Source organism: Phacochoerus africanus, chromosome 7 (genome assembly GCF_016906955.1).
Source record: "Phacochoerus africanus isolate WHEZ1 chromosome 7, ROS_Pafr_v1, whole genome shotgun sequence".
NCBI classification, from domain to species: Eukaryota; Metazoa; Chordata; class Mammalia; order Artiodactyla; family Suidae; genus Phacochoerus; species Phacochoerus africanus.
In genome coordinates this window covers 42,687,761-42,702,594 of record NC_062550.1, presented here as the reverse complement: position 1 = coordinate 42,702,594, position 14,834 = coordinate 42,687,761, and the positions used below count along the sequence as shown (strand labels likewise).

Here is a 14,834-nt window from a genome sequence, read left to right as displayed (position 1 = left end):
ACATGAACATGGGAAGATCTCGACAAGGCTCTTTACTTCTGCAGAAGGGCACGGGTGCTCAAAAAGCATGTGCAAAGAAGAAAAGACCCTCCCTATTTATCCCTAATGCAGGTAATGTACCTGTCCCTTTCCCATTGGTCAGGTCAGGGTGTACATTCATCTAGGTTGGCTAATTTGAAACAAATTGTTACTGGGGGAAGAGGGAAAGGGGAGGGAGAGTCGCAGGAAGGCGTTTCAGCTGAAACCAGAGCAAAATGGAGTAACCAAGATTTCCTTTGATAGAAAAGATATTACATTACTTACCACAATTCCCTCCTTTCATTTTTTATCAAATATTCTTTTCTTCAAACTCTTTGAGCATGGTTTGTCTCTCATGCTCTATTGTGTCCATCAGGAGTATATTGGCTTGGTGGGGAGGGGGGCCCAGTTGCTTTGTTAGGGCAGTTTCTGTTAATTTTTGAAAAAGTCTCCTGGCACAAGGAATTACACAACATGCAACTAAGACACGGATACTATCTACAGCAATTTGAGGGATACAGATTGAAGCTATTAGTCCCTTTCATTTTTTTTATTTTAAAACCAATTTTCTAAAAGGTCTGTGAAGGGGTCATTAATACCAGAATTCTCTGAAAGCTCATCTGCTAAGGCCGTTAATCTGTGTAGGGCCTTGGTGATGGTGCTGTCTGGGGTGGTGGTGTTGGGAATGAACGTACAGCACTGGCTATCAATCATTACACAGACTCCACCCTTTTCTGCCAGTGTCATGTCTAAAGCAAGTCTGTTTTCCCATGCCATATGACTAGTTGGCCCTAGCTGTTCAGCTATTTCTTTAATGGCATCTCTAGTATAATTAATGAATCTTTGTTGATTGTAAAAAATGTAGTTTATCCAATCAACATTTTTGTTTATGGTTGATCACAAAAAGAGAGCAGGTTCAAACCCAGCAGCTACCTGATTTCTTGTCTTAAATTTGTTTGGGGAGTTCCCGTTGTGGAGCAGTGGTTAACGAATCCGACTAGGAACCATGAGGTTGTGGCTTCGATCCCTGCCCTTGCTCAGCAGGTTAACGATCCTGCATTGCCATGAGCTGTGGTGTAGGTTGCAGACATGGCTTAGATCCTGCATTTCTGTGGCTCTGGAGTAGGCTGTCAGCTACAGCTCTGATTAGACCCCTAGCCTGGGAAACTCCATATGCTGCAGGAGCGGCCCAAGAAATGGCAAAAAGACAAAAAAAAAATTGTTTGGAACACCTGTTGAGTCAATACAGACCTGGGGGTCAAAGGACCACCATCCCCAGTAATGTCTTATTTTCTCAGGATTGGCTGTGTTTGATATTGGGGCCTAAATACCAGGGTGAAATGGATGGCCAATTGCAACAAAGTATAGGTGTCACTTTGATTTTCTGGAGGGATGCCCATTAGTGGACTCCCACAATGCCACCAGACATCTTCTCAGGACACTTGGAACAGGGATTTATTGTGGGGGTGATGTAGGACCGGCTTTCACTGCACCTGGTCAAGTTGCCTAAGAAAGTCGCCTTTGCTTCTTGTCATTTTAGACTTGAGGAGAAGTTGACATTTTCATTTGGCTGCTGAACAGTTCTTGGGGGCTGACCCACAGAACTTTTGACCTCAGGGAATAGCAGTGACAGAGTCTAACTGGACTCATTATTTCAAGCCATTTTGTCGTGGAAGAGGGCCATCACACGGTCGAGACCCTATGGGTCTGACAACCATCCCAGAGGAAAGGAACCACTTGCGCCTCTGGTCTCCCTGTGGCACAAGTATAATAGCTGCCTTTGTATAGTGTGTCCACAGAATATTTTATCCATTTCAAACAGGCATTTGTGTCCTCATATCCTATTTTTATACTTGCAGTCAGCCTTCCTCCAAAGGTGAGTTTTCTGTTTCCTTAAGTTAATAGGGCAGTGGCAGCTACCAACTGTATGTATTCAGCCATCCTCTGGTGACAGAGTCCAGGAGGCAGAAAAGGAAGGCCACCAGCTGGTGGCTTTCTCCATGTTTCTATGTGAGGACCCCCTAGAGCCATCCCAGAGCCCATGCTTACAAATAAATGAAAAGGTTTTTCAAAAGGATGGTAGAGCCAGAAGAGGGGCACCTGTCAGTGCCTCTCTTAAATCCCTAAATTGTTGTACCTCCTCCTGGCTCCATAGTTAGGTATCAGGGTCTTCCTCTAGAAGCTTGGAAATAGTCCTTTTATATTATGTCCTTTTTAGTACACATGGTCCCCTTGTTGCAGGTCTTGGGGCATCTGATTTTTATCCAAAAATAGATTGCTGAGATAAACTTTAGAAATAAGCTTAGAATGTTCTTTTAGAAGCTCGGTTAAACTTGCATCAATATAACATAATAGCAAAGAACTACTAGGGAGTAAGTCTTAGTGATACTGACCATAAGTAAAAGAACGAGATTAACAGATTTAGCAAGTTTTCATTGAAACATCTCTTTCTCTCTAAAATTACTTTCATTTTTATCAAATATTAGCCAAACCAAGACTAATTTATTTGCCAATTAAGTCTGGTGTCAGCAACCTTGGCCTGATGACTTACATGAATAAAATTGATCATATAGATTTATTTTTTAATTGGCTTTCTTGGAACTTTATGAGGAATCTTAGACTAAGCTTTTAAAAGGCACCTCAGGGCTAGGAAAGTCATGTGAATGGTTTGTCTTAAAGATTTTTATCTTAAAAATCTTGGTGAATTCCTTCCCTTTTAAAAACCCAGATCCTTGAGTTTTTTACAGGCTACATACAAGGTGGCCTTCCTAATTATCTGATAAAGTTTCTGAAAACCTGAGTTTCTATTCTCTGAAGAAATCAGGGAGAGAAGAGAGAAATGTTTCAGTTCTGCTTACAAAGGTATAATTTACCAAATTGCTTGTTGGGAAGATTTTCTTTATACCTGTAAAACACAGATGAAAAGTCAGTATTATTTTAAATAGAGACCATAAAATTATAACCATATCCACCAGTTCACACAGTCCAATGTAACCAATCCCTTTTGTTCAACTGTTTATGAAATCATCAATTTCCCTTTTAGAATTTTTTTTTTTTTAATTTCTTAGCTCATCATTAAGGTCTGGAAGTCAGAAACTTTTATTTTAAAAAAAAGTTCTTTCTGGAGTTCCTGTCGTGGCGTAGTGGTTAACGAGTCCGACTAGGAACCATGAGGTTGCGGGTTCGGTCCCTGCACTTGCTCAGTGGGTTAAGGATCCGGCCTTGTCGTGAGCTGTGGTGTAGGTTGCAGACGCGGCTCGGATTCCAAGTTGCTGTGGCTCTGGTGTAGGCCAGCAGCTACAGCTCCAAATCGACTCCTAGCCTGGGAACCTCCATATGCCGTGGGAGTGGCCCAAGAAATGGCAAAAAAAGAAAAAAAAATGTTCTTTTATAGATCTTCTAGAAAAGGAAACATTTTTGCAAAGGTATCAGAGTAAAGCCACTGACTAACAGTGACAAAAGACTTAAGGCACATTTTAAATCTGATTGCAATGCAAATTAACAATGAAACTTGGTAACTGTTGCAACATAGCAATTTGAAATAACCAGGAAAAAAAAAAGAATTATAACATAGTACCAGCATATATCCAAATTTCAGAAACTGTAAAAATTTTGGAATATCTATATTAAAAACATCTATTTATCTATATAATCTGAGGTTTATCACTCATTTGATAATACTCTCTATGTATTTTAACATTCCAAATAATTCTAGTAAATTTAACTTTTTTTCTTTTTTGAATGCCTCAAGGATCCTGTGAAGCATTTTAAAGTTAGTTGTTAAAAGCACTTTAATTAGAATTTGATAGTGTTTATAAATAAATCTTTTTTTAAATTTGGTCAGATAAAATCATAGGTTGCTGTGGATAATACTTCATTCTTAACCAAAGTTACAAGAGATCTCAAAAGCAAATACAACAGATCACTTAAAACAACATTATATAATCTGTTATCAAAGTAGCATTCCAAGGAAACTTTTTCTTAACAAAGAAAAGCCAAGTTCAAATTTTGTACCAGCTTATTTTAAAATTAATTTACTCAATTAAACTTATTTTAAGCTGAGTTCTGACAATATATAACCCTTCTCTCAATGTCTACTTCCAACAAACCTTCCAGCATTTTCTGTATCCATTAGTTTGTCCCCCATTTTCCATTTAAAACAACATGCTAGAAGACAGGCTTACTCTTCTTTTCCCTTGATAAAATAGAATTCCATTCCTTATTCCTTCTCACATATACCTTTTATATATTAGTAAATTCTCTAATAGTTTATCTTTCCAATCCTTTATTTTATATATGCATCTTATTTATTTATTTTTACTTATTATTTTGTCTTTTGAGTTCCTCACTCATGGCACATGGATGTTCCCAGGCTAGGGGTCCAAGGAGAGCTGCAGCTGCCAGCCTACACCACAGCAACAACAATGCAGGATCTGAGCTGTGTCTGCAACTAACACCACAGCTCCCAGATCCTTAACCCACTGAGCAAGGCCAGGGATTGAACCTGCAACCTCATGGTTACTACTTGGGTCTGTTAACCACTGAGGCATGATGGGAACTCCTGACATTGTTTTAACTCTTCACTAAGTCTGGAATAAGGCCCTGCCATATCCTTTGGTTTTGTTGAGGCCATGGGCTTTGATCCCCTGAGCCAGGGCAGCATGCTTGTGCCTGCGGCCTAATCCTCCTTTTCTGACTCTGAGCAACAGTAGTGTGCTTGCGCCAGCACAGGGTTCTGCACCCCTCCTCTCCTGTGTTAAGTATGTGAGCAGCAGCAGTGCCCTTGCACTTGCATTGTGGGCTCTGTGCCCCTCCCATACTCCCCCAGCAGCAACAGCAGTGGTGGCTGTGGCTGGAGTGGGGGCCAGCACCATTTTGGGGATTCTAAGGTGGCAGCAGTGAGCCAAGGAGGTCCCATGGAGGGGAGGAGGTCCCAGAATGTTCTTGGGTTTCCTCCTCATTTCCCTTTTGGTCCTGTGCTCTGAAGGGAATTAAGACCACCAGTCCCCAACTGCCAATGGAGAGCATAATAAGTTTCCTCTTGAGACCCCAGTGACTTGTCCTGGACAAACTGAATAAGCAGCTGACAGACCCAATCCTCGTCTGATCCAAACTTTGGCCAGAAGACAGATGGGGCAAGAATAGGTGTCTGTGTCCAGATAAAACAACAATATTTAATCATTCTTCCCTTCTTTTTGTCCTTCATCAATGGATTGTCACCCCCATACTTTAATATCAATCCCAGAGGACAGTCTGGAGGAATTTGGTCCCCTTCCCCATTCAGTCCTCCAAGTGGAGGTACAGGTCAGGAAGACTTACTTCCCATTTCCCAGGATCATGTTCTGATCCTCTGATTTCACCCCAAAATTGCTGGTCTCCCCCAAGATGTTTTGAAGGGTGTGCTCTGATTTTACGATTTCACCTCAAACTGCCGGTATCACCTGAGACCCTTTGAGGCTTACTGACCCCATCCCGACCACCAAGGAGGTACACAATCACACCTGTGATATTTCCTACCTTGGTCCATTAACAGAGTTTCCGTGTCATCACATGATTTCCCACGTTGTCAAGAACCCTCCATGGGTTTGAAGTTCACGGGTGCAGACTTCTCAATTTAGGGCCACCACAACAGGCTGTGGGATGCATCTCTCATTCTCAAGAATCTGTGTTCCAGTGGACCCCAAATCATGGATGAGACCCCAAATCTGTTGGGGAGATGGCTCAGATCATCATTGTTGAAAAACAAGACACATGAACACGGGGAGATCTCAACAAGGCTCTTTACTTCTGCAGAAGGGCGTGGGTGCTCAAAAAGCACATGCAAAGAAAAGACCCTCCCTATTTATCCCTAGTGCAGGTGATGTACCTGTCCCCTTCCCATTGGTCAGGTCAGGGTGTACATTCTTCTAGGTTGGCTAATTTGAAACAAATTGTTACTGGGAGAAGAGGGAAAGAGGAGGGGGTCCCAAGAAGGCATTTCAGCCAAAACCAGAGCAAAATGGAGTAACCAAGATTTCCTTTGATAGAAAAGACATTATGTTACTTTCCACATTACCGCTCCCCTTGTGGTACCCTCTTTCCATTCAGATGGATCACACTGCCTCATCTCTGATATCTCTGTGCCTTGAACACCCTTTTTACTCCTAATCTTGGACCCTTGATCTGGCAGATTCTCCTTGTCTTCAGAGCTCAGCTCAGGCATCATCTCTGGGAGGGCTCTCTGACCCCATCACCCTGAGCTGAGTGTCCTCTTGTATCACACAGAAACTTTACTCACTCTCAACTGTAGCATTTAATGTGCTGTGTTGCAGTTTTCTGCCTTTGCTTCTGTCTTTTCCACAAGGCAATCAACTTCTCCAGGACAGGAGTAATAGCTTATTCACCCTGGTAGCTGAGAGACCCACTATAGTGCTTGGCTCTGCTGTTAGCTGGTGGCATAATTTGCTATTGGATGAATGGAAAATCATTTAGTTAGCTGTTCTTGAAACCGTGAATACAAGGATGGGAGATGAAGAGTGAAAAGCAACCACTTTCTGGCTTTACGATGTTCAATGCTTCTGTGACAACTTCTCTGGAAGGTCCTTGGTCCATGAACTTCCCCTTCTTTCTCATTCTGGAATGGAATTGGAATTCAAACTATTTTCTTACACCTGCTTCTTTAGTGGTATAGAATGACTCTAAAGGAATGTATCAATTAAGCAAAGAGCAAAATACTAGAAATAGCTCTGACAGTGTTATTTCAAAAGGATTTGCATTTGGAAAATGAATGAAATCTGAACTGATCTTTTTAATGACTCATAGCACATTACAATTAGAGAATGTGACTGGGGGAAGGCCTGCAGGTGGGTGTTGTTATTTAAAACACTGAATTTTGGAAGTTTGAGACATTCCCTTCAGGGGAAGAATTACTGCCCACAGCAAGAGTTTTGGGTCCCTGTGGTGATTCATTTAGCTCTCCTGAGTGAGGAGATTTGTTTTTTGTTTTTTGTTTGTTTGTTTGTTTTTTTACTTGTTTCGCTTTAGGAATATGGACCTAAGTAGAAACAGTCTATTCAAATCCTTCATGATTCTCTCTTCATATCTGAACCCCCAGGATAATCCTCCTGCTCTCGTCATGTTTAAAACCTACTCTTTATCCATCTAGGGGAAGAAATCAGCAGCCAAGAAACTGAATGAAAGTAACTGAATCTTGTCCCTATTCTCCGAAGACTATACCATCAACATAACCCATGGGATGATAGAAGGGTATTAGCACCTGTTATGGTTACACAGGATAGAAAGCAATTTGTTCAGGTCTTTCTTTTTTCTTTCATATCTCATAACTTTCAGTGCTTTTTGTTTTTTATCATGTGTGTTTTCCTTCTAGAGCAAGGCTCAACAGTCTTTTTCTGCGAAGGGCCAAATAGTAAATATTTTAGGGTTTGCTGGCTATAACAGTCTCTGTTGTAGCTACTCAGCTCTGCCATCCTAGTGCAAAAGCAGCCCTAGACAATATGTACATGAATGGGCGTAAATTGAATAAAACTCCATATTTATGGACCCTGAAATTTGAACTTCGTGTTATTTTCCTGTGTTGTGAAATATTCTTCTTCTTTTCATTTTTCCTTAATCATTTAGAAATGTAAAAAAAAAAAAAATCCTTAATTCACAGGCCATACACAAACAGGTGGTGAGCTGGATTAGATTTGTGGGCTGTGATTTGTTGGTCCCTATAATAGAATGTCTACTGGGGATGACTGAATCAGATTTGTGTTTTCAGCCAGTGTGTCTGAAATTCGAATATGCATATGAATCATCTGGGGGTTCTGTTAAAATGCAGATTCTGTTGTGAGAGCCTGAATTTCCAACCAGCTCCCAGGTGATACCATGGCAGCAAGTGTTGATCTGTGGACCACACTTCGAGTGCCAAGACTTTCAAAGATCCCAGGTTGGATCCATGCATGGAAGAGAATCCAGATCAGAGAACTGCTAGGTGAGGGTGAAGGGGAGGTCTGTCATCATCAGTTAGGAGTCTTTTGGGAGGTTGGCTTGGCAGGAAGTGAGAGGTGGGAGGGAGGGAGAAATTGAAAATGACTCCAAGGTTTTGTTGATTGGTAATGCCTATAGTAGAGATCCCAGTGACCCTTACAAAACCAAGAACAGAGTAGTGCTAAATAAGTTTTCATTGAATAAATAGAAAGGTGGGGACAGGAGCAAATTGGGTTGGGAGGGGATGGAAGAGGGGAAGATAGTGACTTCAATCTGGGGTAGTTTGAGTTTGGTTTTGCAGAAACCCGGAGAAAGTAGAAAAAGCAGGTGATGTTTTGAAGGCAAAATGCTATGTCACTCCTGTAAGCCTGGGAATGTGTTGTTCTCCATTAGCTGAGAGCTAGACCTGGACCAATAATACCTCTGCCAGGAATTCCTGCCATGCCTCAGTGGAAACCAATCTGACTAGTATCCATGAGGATGCAGGTTTAATCCCCCACCTCGCTAAGTGGGTTAAGGATCCAGCGTTGCCATGAACTGTGATGCAGGTCACAGATGCAGCTCAGATCTGCTGTGACTGTTGTGTAGGACAGTGGCTACAGCTCCCATTTGACCCCTAGCCTGGGAACTTCCATGTGGGTGCCACCCTAAAAAGCAGAAACAAAACAAAACAAAAACAAAAACCACCACTGGCCACAAACAATATCAACAGCACTAAAAAGCATCATCTTTTCTTAATAAACAAAAATGAGCTGGAAGCATTTGTCACTTTGCAAGGGTTCTCATAAATGTTTAGCTTTATTCTTGTTTTATAGCTTTTATTATAAAAACCTATTGATGAGTCTGAATTTGATTGTGGTCATTTAAAGTTCTGACCTAAGAATCAACTTAGTGTGAAAATTGTACCATAAGGTCTGTTGTCTCAGGTTTTCCCCTCTCTGATATATAATTGAGTTTGTTCTACTAAAGACATAAAATTTTTCATACATTGAAGGAATTGGTTCTTTCCATGATAGCATGTAGTTTTTTCTCAACTGAACAAGTTTCCTTTCCTGGTTTTTTTTTTTTTTTCTTTTTAGGACCATACTTGCAGCATATTGAAGTTCCCAGGCTAGGGGGTGAATCAGAGCTGCAGCTGCAGGCCTATGCCACAGTCACAGCAATGCTGGATCCTTAACCCACTGAGCAAGGCCACGGATAAAACCTGCATTCTGTGGATACTAGTCAGTTCTTAACCCACTGAACCACAATGGGAACTTCTTTTGGCTGTTTCAAAAACCCACTTTTGCCTTCGTAAACGCTGATGAAAAAGGATTTACCTGAATTTTCTGATCATCTGTTTGTCATTGATCAGTATAACAAAAACAAAACAAAACCTCAAACATACCCAGTGATGTTTAATTAACAGCCTCCTAAGTCTGTCTTTAGTCTCTCCTTGTCTCAATCCATTTTACATCTGTTGCACAATTAATATTTGTAAAGCATACCCTCATCCCTATTACCTCCTTGTTCAATAAACTTACTGTCTATGGTCTACAAGGGAGGTCTAGACTCTTCAGTCTCCTTTTCAATATGCACCACCATCTGATTTCCATATTTGTTTCTACAAGATTTCCTGTTACTCACTTTCATGTACCCCACCCAATGACCCAATCAAACTTGCTGCTTCCTCACAGATCCTGCCCTTTCTTGCCTCTGGGCTATTACGTATGCTGTTTTCCCCACCCATCACAACACATCTCTGAACCCTGTGGTCCTTGAGGCCTAGATGAGACTTGCCACTTTCCCTTCTCCATGAAGACTTTCTGATTTCTAACTTGGAAATATTATTTTCTCTCTCTCTATTTTTTTAATTTCCAAGGCTCTTTATTTGTGTAGCAAGGTAGAGCAGACAGGATACAGGTTTCTAGAATATAAGATCAACCAGAACTTAGTCCATTTTATTCATTCATTCACTTGGCCTAGGTAAGTGCCTGGAACACAAGAAGTGCTGAAGAATTATTTACTGAATGATTGAATGAAGAAATGAATGAATGAGTGAGTGAATAAATAAAGGTATGTGTTTACTTAAATTCAGTGGTATCATCACATACAGATGACTGGGACAAAGTAGGTATTCAATATGTTAGCTTCCTTTTCCTTAATTCTCCTTTTTTATGGAAGTCATAAATTTCAAATATATCTATTCCTGCAGTGCCTGGGACCTAGTGGGAGAAGGAAGAGAAGTAAATCTATTCAGCATCTACTGTTTCTCAGGGACTATACTGGGTACCTTATATTCACTTTGATTTTAATTGTCCACAAGAATTCTATAAGGTATATTGTGTTATTCTTTCCATTTTATAGGTGGAGAAGCTAAAGCTCAGAGAATCTTGTCCAAGGTCATAGATCTAATAAGTGGGCAGGGATGAATTTTAAAGCCAAGTCTTTCTGACTCCAAAACCCATGCCCTTACCATCCATTTAAACCCATATGGGTTATTAGCTAGTAAACTACAAGGCAGGATGCAAAGCCATGTTTACCTGACTTGAAAAATCCATTCTTGCTACTGTACTGTGATGCCTCTTACTATGTCATTAGATAACAAGTGCTTAATGAATGAATTTAAATTAATTAATTTTAAAATAAATGAATGGGAGTTCCCATCATGGCGCAGTGGTTAATGAATGCTACTAGGAACCATGAGGTTGCGTGTTCGATCCCTGCCCTTGCTCAGTGGGTTAACAATCCAGCCTTGCCTTGAGCTGTGGTGTAGGTTGCAGACGCGGTTCGGATCCAGTGTTGCTGTGGCTCTGGTGTAGGCCGGTGGCTACGGCTCCGATTAGACCCCTAGCCTGGGAACATCCATATGCCGCCGGAGCGGCCCAAGAAATGGCAAAAAGACAAAAAAATAAAAAAATAAATAAATAAAATAAAATAAATGAATGAATTACCAATGGAAGAAAACTAATGAACTGCAGAACTAATGGACTCAGAATAAACCACTTTCCCACTAGAGTATCATGAGGTTGGAATCATGCCAACTGGCACAGAAAAAACAATTGCTTTTGCTCAAAGAACAAGATTACCTGCATAATAGAAATAAGCCCCAATTGACAAATAGCCCCATGCTGCCATGGTGGGAGTTGAGAAATTTTTCCATCATCACTGAAACCTGCACACTTAATTACAACACCTGCCATGCTGTTTTGGAGTCTCTAGTCTAGTCAAGCCTGAAAAAGCAGTAGCTAAATCTTCTTGTTTTGAGCTGTCATCTGTAGCAGATCCCAGACCGTGGTAATGTCAGCTCTGGTGGAAAGTTTGAAATTCAAAACCCTCTTTGACCTACTGCTCAAACTATTCACATGACAAAATTAACCAAGTTAGGGGAAAAGGAACTTTCAGATGAGAAATATTCAAGTTATTCATATGCTGTCAGTGTGAATTATCAAACCATGAAAGATAAATAACAAAATGACTCTTCCATCCAAATGTATCTTCTGAAATCTTGAAGGCTGTATCCTACTAAGTCAGTGTGTGACCTTGGAAGGTTGCTATTTTTTTTTTTTGGTCCTTTGTCTTTTCCAGGGCCACATCCATAGCAGATGGTAGTCCCCAGGCTAGAGGTCCAATCGGAGCTGTTGCTGCCAGTCTACACCACAGCCACAACAATGCCAGATCTGAGCTGCATCTGTGACCTACACCACAGGTCACAGCAACGCCAGATCCTTAACCCACTTAGCAAGGCAAGGGACCAACCCACAACCTCATGGTTTCTAGTTGGATTTGTTTCTGCTGTGCCACAATGGGAACTCTGGAAGGTTGCTTAACTTAAGCCTCAACTGTCAAACAGGGACAAGAATGAATGTCTTATCAGTTGGTTTCAAGGATTAAATTTTTTTCAGAAAAGCATATGTAGCATTTAGTACCAAATTCAAAAAAGATTTTAGTTAGTAATAGTATTAGTAATTACTAGCAATGTCATGTGTCATTGACCAGTACTTTTAGCACAGTTGGGAATTTCTCCTGTAGTGACACTGAGTGAAAGCTGAACCACATGACTTGAAATTAATTGGACTATTGAGAAGGCTAGGATGTATATTTTATTAGCAGGAACTAATGTCCTGAGAATCTCTCAGATACTTGTGTGAGACCTCAGAGTCTCTTTCAAGAACTTATAACACACTGTCTATGAGTTATGGTTGATTTTGATCTGATTTGTATAGGAATAAATTCTGATTCTTATCAATATAATACAAAAAGCTACCTTTTATCAGACACTGGGCATGTATGTATTATCTCATTTCTTACAACGTATTTGCAGGGTAAGGATTATCGCTCTTAGTTGCAGGTGTACCACTTGGATTTAAATGGGTTTGTATAATTTATTGCCTACCATCATAAACAGCAAGTGGCTGAGCTGTGATTTAAGCCTAGATGTTCCTGAGTCTAAAGTGTGTGTTATTTCCATTGAACTATACAGCTGTGGCATTCTCAAACACATGGTCACCATCCAACATCCTTGTCTCAAGGATAGGTACTTTGGGGTGTACCATTGTAAATCCCTCTGCTAGGGGGTGGCAGGACAAGAATGAACAAAACTTGATTCCTTAAGAATGTAATAATAGTTCAGAAGAAATGACAAATGAATAGATAAGACTTACACAGAATGAAAAGGGCCTGATTGATGTGTAATTGGGAGGGACTGGATTAGGTAAGACATTGGAGGAGGTGATGTCTTAGTTGAGTTATGAAGAATGAGTAGACATGAGTCAAGTGATAGGTGGGGCAGAGGTGGGTGAGAGAGATGTCCCAGGGAAAAGGTGCAGCAAGGAAGGGCTGTAGGGAGAGAAACAGAGGCACATTTGGGGGCCTGCAAGCAGTTCAGTATGTCTGGAGTGTAGAGAGAGAGGGACAGAGTGGAGAATGTGAAGATTTGGTGCAAAGTTAAAGAAGTTGGTCTTGATCACAGTGGATGTTTATACAGATTAAGGAGGGACTGAGTTTAGGGAATAAGAGAGGGACAAGGGAGCTGTAGAGAAGTAGAAGTCAGGGAGGCCAGGCTGGTTGAAAAAGCAAAAGAGGCTGCAGAAGGCTGATAATTTGAAACCCTGGTTCAGAAGAGACTGGGCACACACCTTGCCAGATTTCTCTTTGTCCCATGTGTCACATCCTGGTCAGCAGTGGAAATGAAATTGTAGAATTTTGAAAGGGACATTGTTCCCTGGGTTATTTTATTTATCTCTCTATCCAGTCTGAACCAAGGACATATGAGAAAAGTTTCTGAACCCCATTTATTCAGAATATCCTCCACATATTATCTTAAGAATCTGTCTTTTTTAGAAACTGTAGAGTTTTACCCACTTCAGCAACATATATACTAAAATTCAGACTATGGAGCTGAGACAAGGTAAATTCCTCTCAGTATGAGTGAGGTTGAAACAGCTGAGTCACCTAAGATTCAGAGGTAGGCAACTAGGACGCCTCTGTGTTATCCAGAGCATCTTGACAAGACAAGAGCTGAATGAAGAATCATTTTTTCCTTCAAAGGCATTTGCTGTTTATTTGGTGAGAACAATTCACCAGAATTCACTAGAACCTTAAGAAGAGCAATGAATTTTTTGTTATATATGGAGGGGACTTATTTGGTGCTGCCATATCTTCTAGGACAGCAAGGGACAGCTTCTCAAAAGGGTGTCTTTTGCTGATAAAAGCAAAATACAACACAACAAAATATCCCCAAATGATAAGCTAAAAAGAATTTCGTGGATCCAACTTGTGTTTTTACTCCTTGTAACTTATTGTTGATATTGTGTTACTTTTTAATTCCTGTGTAGAAATTTGAAACCTGGATGATTTAGTTATGCTTGTTGTACTTGTATAGATAACACATTTTGCCCTGTGCAATTTTGAGGACTTTCTATATCAACTCATTTAATTCTTTTATAATCCTATTAGGCAGGTAGCATTGTTATGATCACCTACAGGTTGCAAATGAAGAAAATGATGCAGAATAACATACCTGTAGTAAATCATCTATATAGTAGAGTTGGATTTTTGACCCAGGAAGTCTGGATCCCAGAGTCTATGCTTGAAACCTAGAGTTCCTAAGTTTTTATGTCAAGTAGGAACACTAGGAAAGTATGTTAAAACACAGAATCTTGGGCTGCATTCTTGGAGATTCCAATTGAATATATCCACGAGAGGCCCAGGTACTTGCATATGATGTGGGTGCTCTTCAGACCATACTTATAGAAACACTAATCTCAATCAAACTTCAGCCTATCTCTTGTTACTCCTGTTGAAACTCTTCTTCTCTCCCCATGTTTCCTGCTATCCCATTATACTGTTCAGTGCAAAGAAAATAATGACATTTTGAAGATTATCCACCTATCCATCTATCCATTCATCCATCTGCCCATCTATAAATTTATCTACCTATATATCTTCCAGTATTGGTTCTGTCTACATATATAAATCAGTTTATATATGAAACTAGTTTAAAATCAAGTTTTAAAAATTCTGTATGAGTCCAAGTCTCTCTTTGGACTAAATTTTTAACTATTTGTTTCTATGCCTCTTAGTTTCATTCAGAAATAAACTGGCAATAGCTCCAAGAGGAGAAAATCCTCTGTACTTTTTTTACTGGATCCTTTCATGATCAAAAGGTGTCATTCTTTTATAGTTCCAGTACTGGTCATTTTATAATGGCTTTTTAATGCACATCACTATTGAGAATATGATCTGACCTATGACATCTTTCCATTAATTCAGGAATGTCTCATGTTCCTTCTGAGTTGTACTCCACTTCTATTAACTCTCTGCCATAAATTTTACACAATTGTGATAAAAAGGTGTGCTGTTAGAGT

At 40.3% G+C, this 14,834-nt stretch overlaps 1 long non-coding RNA gene across 2 annotated transcripts in view; it reads right to left on the bottom strand.

Annotated features, from left to right (window-relative positions):
• Positions 1 to 1,205: 1,205 nt before the first annotated feature.
• Positions 1,206 to 14,834, bottom strand: part of LOC125131100 (uncharacterized) — a 38,942-nt gene continuing 25,313 nt past the window's right edge. For both annotated transcript variants that reach the window (XR_007135852.1, XR_007135853.1), the window contains 2 exons: positions 5,536 to 5,723; positions 1,206 to 2,923 (listed from right to left, as the gene is read on the bottom strand). This is a non-coding gene — a long non-coding RNA (uncharacterized LOC125131100). The remainder of the gene's footprint in view (positions 2,924 to 5,535; positions 5,724 to 14,834) is intronic.